The sequence below is a fragment of the Benincasa hispida genome, chromosome 7 (genome assembly GCF_027475165.1).
Source record: "Benincasa hispida cultivar pf3 chromosome 7, pf3_genome.v1.1, whole genome shotgun sequence".
NCBI classification, from domain to species: Eukaryota; Viridiplantae; Streptophyta; class Magnoliopsida; order Cucurbitales; family Cucurbitaceae; genus Benincasa; species Benincasa hispida.
Window position 1 is genome coordinate 43,538,062 of NC_143484.1, and position 9,398 is coordinate 43,547,459.

A 9,398-nucleotide genomic window follows, 5' to 3' on the forward strand; every position below is an offset into this window, starting at 1 on the left:
AATTCTCTCACGAAAAATGTATAGTCTGTGGGTTGGGAGTTTATTCGTCTTCTTCCCCATTTTGAGGAATTGAAAAACTCTCTTAGTTTCTCTCCAAAAAACTTGATAGAGAAGAAAGGTTCTTCTCATTCCTCTTCCAAATTTAGGGCAGAGCCCACAACTCCTGCTAATTCTCAACCCTAGAGAATACATAAGGTTCATTTGTGATGGTGTTCTGATCGGAGAAGAGACCGTGATCTAGATCGAAGGAAAAGTGAAGAAATTGGGTTCAAGGGTAAGCGATTTCTTCCGTATTTCTTATACAAATACATGCTGTAAATTTAGATTTATTAATACATAATCTTCTTCTTGTTATTTTATAATTTCTGAATTTTGTGAAAATTGGGATCGATCCTTGCTTCCGCACAAAAACCGTCATTGGTTTCCTTTCAATTGGTATCATACCCAACTTGCAATCCTTTTTTCTTCTTCCAGAATTTAATTGTAGAATAATGGTGGGTGAATTCTATATTTTATTTCATATGATGAATGTTCTATGGAATGTGGTTTGCAATTTGGATGGTTTCGGGATTGGGTTATTAGTTTTACAGCTTTCTTTTACAAATTCGATTTGTAAAAGGCCCTTTGTTTTGGGCGTTAAATGTTATTGAGTCTGTAAATTTGAAGTTTTGAGTTGCTTGTGCTATTCCTAGTGTCTTTCGGAAGAAAAAGAAAGCAACGCTACTAGGAGGAAGATCTTGTTGCTGGTCGATCGCTTGAATGTATATTAGGTGATTGTTAGGTGATCGTTAGGCGTGGCACTAGGCGATCGTTGCTACACGATAACACAAAGAGATCGTTGCTATGCGATAACACAATGCGTCATTACTATGTGATAGCACTAAGAGATCGTTGCTATACGATAACACTAGGCGATCGATGCTATGTGATAGCATTGGGCGATCATTGCTAGGCGATGGCACTACGTGTTGGGCGTTGGCTTTGGTCATTTGCTCCTGAGAGTTTATTGCTAGGTAGTTCAGGTTGAGCAGTTCAAGACCCGATTCACCTGTTTCGAACTGGTTTAGCCTCTTATTAATGTAATAGGTAGTTTTTAATTAATTAAATTAATATAAAGGTTATATTAATTTAATTAATGGTTTTAAGAGTCTAATCTCGATCCATAATTGTTGTTTAAATTATGCATATGATGTATGATTTAATTTTTTTTACATATATCATAAAGTATGTCATATAGTAAAACTCCACCATAGGTTATACATTGTTCATGCATCATTTATATTATAAATGTTATAATATATGATTACATGATTTAATTTTATGCATGCTCATGCATCATTTATATTATAATAGTAAAAATATATAGTTTGGATGTATGGATGCAGTTTATATTATTTATGTCATTACTTTAGTATATAAGTGTTATATATATATAGAAATGAAATGGGAATTGCATGATGCATGACAGTACTATAGATAATTTTATAAACGTTATAATTTTATAAAGTATGTCCTTCGATGCAATGTTTGGTTTTAATTTGTTTCATTTTTTTTGTTTATAATAGTTATAACTAAATGAAATTAGAAATTAAAATCAATAATTTAAAATTACATGCAAACCTAGGTAAAATCGTTTTCTAAAATAGTTTTAAAATATCATTCATATAGACCTAAGATCACAAATTTCTAATGAGATTAGAAATTAGATTAATCTTTTTAATCAATTTAATAGGATTAAATTGGTTTTAATAAAATATTAAATTTGTAGCAAACGTATCTATAAGGGACCTTTTGTATAAGGCTGGTTCTGTCTAGGCTGGGGTATTTAAGTTGACGAAAATGGAACACACCTATCTGGGAACTGACCTAGAAAGGTGAATTAGATAGATTTGCTACAAGCATGCAATTGTTGATTAAGATTTGTTAAAGTGCTTAATGAACATTAATCAAAATTGTCTAACTATCCAAAGTAAATGTTATTTTTGGGCAAACTTAAACAATTACTTAGTAAAAACAAATAGCCGTACTTTTCCTAAGTAAAATAAACCCTAGGTTATTAAAATACTCATTGAGAGGAAAAAGATGTATATGATACGTCAAATTTTTCCACTCACGTTTCTCCCTTAATGTTCACACCGTGAGACTCATGCTTGGCCTTGAGGCGCCTTGGGAGTGTCGCCCTTCGGATGGTGTTTGCATGGGTCAATATCAAGGTGAATGGAGAGAGTAATTATAGTAAGTGGGAGAGGGATGTGTGTTAACATGTCTTGCGATCTTCTTCATTGGTTTGCATCGTGAGATCTTCTTGCACGGCCTCGAGGCGCCCTGGGAACGTCCCCCTTTGGATGGTTTGTATAGTAAGTCAATATAAAGTGAACTCCAGAAATGGATAGGATCGCTTTAGTTTTTCCCCAATTGGTTTTTCCCTTCGGTTGGCTCATTGGGGCGGAACTCTAGGGTTTAAAATGAAGGGTCACACTTACGAGAATTGTTAAACTAGCTAATGATTTCTTAACCAAATAAATGATGACTGATTATTATAGGAATAAGAGTAATTCTGGTGTAATGATTGGTTGAGAGAGTGAAGGGACAACTGACTACCCTTCGGTAGTTTTTGTCCTAAATAACTGAAGCATCATTGCAAAATTAGATGTTAAATGGGGTTCATTTATATTTTGCTAAACTGATTGGATGTTTTAAAGTTATGCTAAAATCTAATGTAGATCAATTTGTTTATTTTCAGCAAAAATTTCAAATAGTATTTTCCGTTAGTTTCCTTTTTTAGTTTCACCGAATTTAATTTTATGACGTGGAAAGAATCACTTAAAACCTATTTCATGGTTAACAACCTAAACACTGTCATGATTGAGGAATGAGGATTGTCCTCAAGTCCCAACCCCTAATGCAACATGAAATGTTCGTGATGCATACGAGAAGTGGACAAAGGAAAATTCTAAGGCTCGAGTTTACATTTTGGCAAGCATACCTGATGCATTAGTCAAAAGATTTAAGAGCATGGTCACTGCACATGAAATCATGCAATCAATGTAAGAATTGTTTGAGCAAAAATTCTCACAATTCAAACAAAATGGGTTGATGACAATACAACCAGTAATGTTAGCTCCTTAGATAAACTTTAGTCCATATTGAATGTCAAGGGACAAAAAGAGAAAGCAATTGTTGCTAAATCTAATAAAGTTTATCAACGAGATCTTCCTCAAAGATGAAACTTGGAGTTTATGATATGAGTTGTGGAGCTGGTCCCACTACTCTCAAGAAAAGAAAGAACTTCGAAGAAAATAAATCTGATTTATTTGTCTTGGAGACATGTTTAATAGAGTATGATGATTCTGCCTGGATAGTTGATTTAGGAGCTACTAGTCACGTATGTTCTCTTCAAGGATTTAATTACTGAAGACAATTGGTAGTTGGAGAGATGACTTTTAAAGTCGGTATTGGTGAGGCTGTTTCAGCTGTTGCGATAGGCAGGCTTAAGTTATTTTTGGACAAGAAACGATATATGTTATTGGATGACGTATATGTAGTACCTCAAATCAAGAGGAACTTAATTTAAGTTTCTTATCCGATTGAACAAAAGTATTCCTTATCCTTTTCTAAAAATAAAGTGTTTATTTTTAAGAATGGAATGGAATTAGGATTTGCTTCAATGAAAAATAACTTATATGTACTAAGGTCGCTAGTTACCAAAGCCTTGCTAAATACTGAATTATTGAAAACTTCAACAACTGTTAAAAGATTGAGAGTTTCTCCTAAAGAAAATGTCCATCTTTGGCATCTAAGGTTAGGTCACATCAATCTCAATAGGATTTAGAAACTTGTAAAAAGTGGACTTCTAAATGGTTTAGAAGAAAACTCTTTACCTGTGTGTGAGTTATGCCTTGAAGGCAAAATGACAATGACATTTCACTAGACAAGGTTATAGAGCCAAAGAAACCTTGGAGCTTATATATTATGACCTTTGTGGTCCGATGAATTGAAGAGCACGAGGAGGGTATGAATATTTCATCTCTTTCATAGAATTAAGTATCTATACCTAATGCAACATAAGTCTGAAGCTCTTGAAAAATTCAAGGAGTACAAGACTGAGGTTGAAAACTTGTTAGGTAAAAAGATAAAAACACTATGATTTGATCGTGGTGAAGAGTATATGGACTTAAAATTCCAAAACTATATGATAGAACATGGAATTACGTTCTAATTCTCAGCCCCTGGTACACCTCAACAAAATGGTGTATTGGAAAGGAGAAATAGAACCCTATTGGACATGGTTTGGTTGATGATGAGCTATGCTTAATTCCTGACTCGTTTTAGTGATATGCAGTAGAGACTGCGGTTTATATTTTGAACAACGTTCCTTCAAAGAGTATTTCTGAAACACCTTTTGAGTTGTGGAGAGGTCGTAAAGGTAGTTGACGCTACTTCAAAATTTGGGATGTCCAGCCCATATGCTAATGGCAAACCCCAAAAAGTTGGAATTTCGCTCAAAAGTATGCCTATTTGTAGGCTACCCCAAAGAAATGAGAGGTGGATACTTCTTTGATCCAACTGAAAATAAATTGTTTGTGTCGAAAAACGCTACCTTCTTAGAAGAAGACCACATGCAGGATCATAAGCCACTGAGAAAAATTGTTTTAAGTGAAATTTCTAATGAATCTACCGAGACTTCAACAAGGGTTGTTGAAGTGGCTGATACATTAACAAGAGTTGTTGATATATGTTCGTGTAGTCATACACATCCATCTCAAGAGTTGAGGTTGCCTTGATGTAGTGGGAGGTTTATGAACCCACCTGTACGTTACATGGGTTTAATAGAAGCCTAAGACATCATAGCTGATGATGGAATTAAGGATCCATTGTCTTATAAATAAGCAATAGAAAATGTTGAAAGGGATGAATGGATTAAAGCCATGAATCAAGAAATGGAGTCCATATACTTTACTATTGTCTGTGAGCTTGTAGATCAACCTAATGGGGTAAAACCTATAGGTTGTAAATGGATCTACAAGAGAAAAAGAGGTGTAGATGGAAAGGTACAGATCTTTAAAGCTAGACTTGTGGCAAAGGGTTATACCCAGGTTGAGGGAGTGGACTATGAAGAAGCTTTCGCACCTGTTGTCATGGTAAAATCTATCAGAATTATTTTGTCCATAGTCACATATTACGACTAGGAAATATGGAAAATGGACGTCATGACTGCCTTTCTAAATGGTAATCGTGAAGAGACCATCTACATGAAACAACTAGAAGGATTCATTAAACAAGATCAAGAGCAAAAGGTTTACAAGCTTAGTCGATCCATTTATGGACTGAAACAAGCATCTCGATCTTGGAATATAAGATTTGATGCTGCGATCAAATCTTATAGCTTTGATCAAAATGTTGATGAGCCTTGTGTTTATAAGAAAATCATCAACAACTCAGAAGCTTTCCTTGTGTTGTATGTGGATGATATCCTACTCATTGAGAATGACATAGGTTTTCTGACTGATGTAAAGAAATGGCCGGCCACCAAATTCCAAATAAAAGATTTGGGAAAAGCGCAATTTGTTCGAGGGATCCAGATTATCAGGGATCGTAAGAACAAAAGGTTAGCCTTGTCTCAAGCATCGTATATTGACAAGATGCTTGTCCGATATTCGATGTATAATTCCAGAAGGGTTTATTTCCTTTCAGGTATGGAATTGCATTGTTTAAGGAACAGAGTCCTAAGACTCCTTAAGAGGTTGAGGCAATGAGACGAATTCCCTATCGCCTGTTGGTAACCTTATGTATGCAATGCTATGTACGAGACCTGACATTTGCTATGCAGTAGAGATTGCCAATCAATATCAATCCAATCTAGGATTAAATCACTGGACAGTGGTTAAAACAATCCTCAAGTATCTTCGGAGAACGAGGGACTTATACTTGTGTATGGAGATAAGGATTTGATCCTTAAAGGATACACGGACTCTGACTTGTAGACTGATCGGGATTCTCAGAAATCCATATCAGGGTCAGTGTTTACTCTAAATGAAGGAGCTATAGTTTGGCGAAGCATCAAGCAAGGATGCATTGTAAACTCCACTATGGAAGCCGAATACGTATCTCTTTGTGAAGCTGCTAAAGAGGCTGTTTGGCTTAAGAAGTTCCTTAATAATTTGGAAACTGTTCCAAATATGTCTTTGCCCATCACATTTTATTATGATAGCAGTGGTGCGGTGGAAAATTCTAAGGAACCTAGGAGACATCGAAGAGGCAAACACATTGAACGGAAATATCACTTGATTCGGAAGATTGTGCATCGAGGTGACGTAATTGTCATGAAGATTACTTTGAAGCACAACATTGCTGATCCATTTACAAAGTCTCTCATGGCTAAAGTGTTCGAGGGTCATCTAGAAATCTGGGTCTATGGGATATGCGACATATTGTCTAGGGCAAGTGGGAGATGTTATTGGGGTATAATGTATTCCCTAGTTTATTGTATTTTGTACTTTATTTCTATTGTACATTAGGCTCCATAAGCATTAGGACAAGTGGAAGATTGTTGGGATTGGTGTCCTAAATCTCTTGGATTCTCGTAGTTTGTAAACATTGTATAAACTAATTGTTATTTTATGAGCATACACTCAATCCAATAAACTATGATCCTAGGTTATTTTATTTAATTTAAACAAGTATGAAGAGACATACAGGTGGATCTTGTTTAAATAATAACCGAAACGGTCTGTAGTAGATGGATAAGGTTAGGTACCCCATTCTTGTGACATTACGGATACGACCTACTTTGTAGATGTTGCAAGTGTTGTAAAGTGCTACAAATGATCAGATCTTGATTATTCATGTGGAGACATGTGGGATGGGGGGGTATCCTATACAAAGAGTTTGTATAAGACCGGACCACGAAATGGTTAGTCTCATTATATAACGCTGTTAATAGTAGAAACTTAAATTTCACCAAGATGACCATAGGTGACATGACCTGAATCCTGAGTGAGTTGTGAACACCTTCTCATGAAGGCGGTCCTTTAATTTGTATGGGTGAGATGGCAAGATTGCTGACTCAATAAACCTATCATTTTGGGGATTCTTTTGATTGGGGAGCTAGGAACACAACTACACAAGACGAAATTCACTTTTTTCCTAATGTCGGGGGTAAGTAGATAAATTGAACAATGTGGCCTCACCATCTCTTGGCCTGAGAGGGACTTGATCATAGTCCAACTATGACTTATTGTTCATTAGAGGAATCAATGATACTTAGGAGTTAGATGTAATCATAGGGGCAAAACGGTATTTTTGGTCCAACCGTATTTATGAGCAATTTGTGAAGGGTCATTGCGCTGTTTGTTGGTTATACCCAATGAATACAGAAATTTATCTGTAGTGCAAAGAGTGCCGCTGTCGGTATGTTGTAATGGAGTGACTAATAGGTTAATGGAAGTTGGGTAATTTAATTAAAGAGTTTAATTAATTATCCAAGCACCATTAGAACTTCAATCTACGAGTCCATAAGGTCCCCTCTGTAGCTCAACAGAGATTTAATCGAGAATTAATTTTGGATTAATATGAAATGTTCAAGTTAATTGAGGGAATTAATTATATACGATATAATTAATTAAATTAAGTATATGTAATATAATCAATATAATGTATTTGATACATTATAATATAAAGTATTTTGAGAGGTATTTGAATATGATTCAAATACTAATTATATGAATGAGATTTATATAATTAAATTTAATATAAATATGATTTATATTAAATACCGCTGCACGGATTTCCTGAGAAACGAAGTCATAGGCACGTAGGTTCAGGGCCAGACCAACTACTCCAAGAGCACTCATCCATAAACCAGTTACTGGTACAAATAACATAAAAAAAATGTAACCAACATTTATTGGAAAAAGCAACCCCAAAGATTTGAGACCAAAAGCGGTTAGCAGTGACCGAAGTCATTGGATCCTTTTCCTCGTTCGAGAATCTCCTCCCTTCTTCCATTCCGTTTCGAAGAGTGACCGGGACCAATTCAGTCACATTTTCATTCATTTGGAATCTGAGCTCTTCTACACCTTCCATTGATTGTGCGTTTACACTTTGTTTAAGCAGCTTTTCATGTCTAATCCGCTTCTGTAAAGAAAGGAGAATAGAACGGAGCACTTAGCCGAGCAACGAGCTATCAAAGGCGATCCTTCTTAGCTTAGTACGGAGCCAGTTAGGATTGACTACTTTTTTTATTCAAATACTAATTATATGAATGAGATTTATATAATTAAATTTAATATAAATATGATTTATATTAAATACCATGCATTGTTGATAGATATAGGTTATATGTTGTATTTGATATAACATATAGTATATAGTATATATATATATATATATATATATTAATTAAATTAATTTTATATTTAATTTAATTAACCCCCTCCCCCTAAACTCTCTTAGGAAAAACGTGCAGTGTGTGGGTTGGGAGTTCAGTCGTCTTCTTCTACCATTTTGAGGAACTGAAAAACTCTCTTAGTTTCTCTCCCAAAAAATTGACAGAGAAGAAAGGTTCTTCTCCTCCCTCTCAATCTCTCCTCCTTCTTCCAAATTTAGGGTAGAGCCCACAATTCTTGCCAATTCTCAACTCTAGAGAATACAGAAGGTTCGTTTGTGGTAATGTCCTGATCAGAGAAGAGAGCTTGATCTAGATTGAGGGAAACGTGAAGAAATTGGGTTCAAAGGTAAGCAATTTCTTCCCTATTTCTTATACAAATGGATGTTGTAAATTTAGATTTATTAATGCATAATCTTCTTCTTGTTATTCTGTAATTTCTGAATTCTGTGAAAATTAAAAATGGGATCGATCCTCGCTTCCACACAGAAACCATCACTAGTTTCCTTTCATTAACAAACCTTAATAAAAAATTGCATGCTTGTAGCAAATCTATCTAATTCACCTTTCCATGTCAGTTCCCAGGTAGGGGTGTTATGTTTCCGTCAACTTAAATACCCTAGCTTAGACATAACTAGCCTTAGACAAAAGGTCCCTTATAGATACGTTTGCTACAAACTGAATCACGCGCGAACCTACGCTGAAGTGCACTTCTTCTCCGTCTCGGAGCATCGCGACACTGTGCCTTAACGTCGCGATGTGTGGAGAAGAACTCCGTCCACCACATCGTAGCGTCACGACATCACTGTACAGTCGCCTATTGTACAGATTTGATCTTCTTCGAATTTTGTCTGATTTGATCCCCAATTTCACCAGAACGTCGTCGGGAACAGCACAATCGACTCAAGACTTAAGAAATACAGACTCGATAGCATTTAACGCCCAAAACAACATGCCTTTACAAATCAAATTTGTAAAAAGAAAGTGGTAAAACTAAAAGCCTAATCCCGAA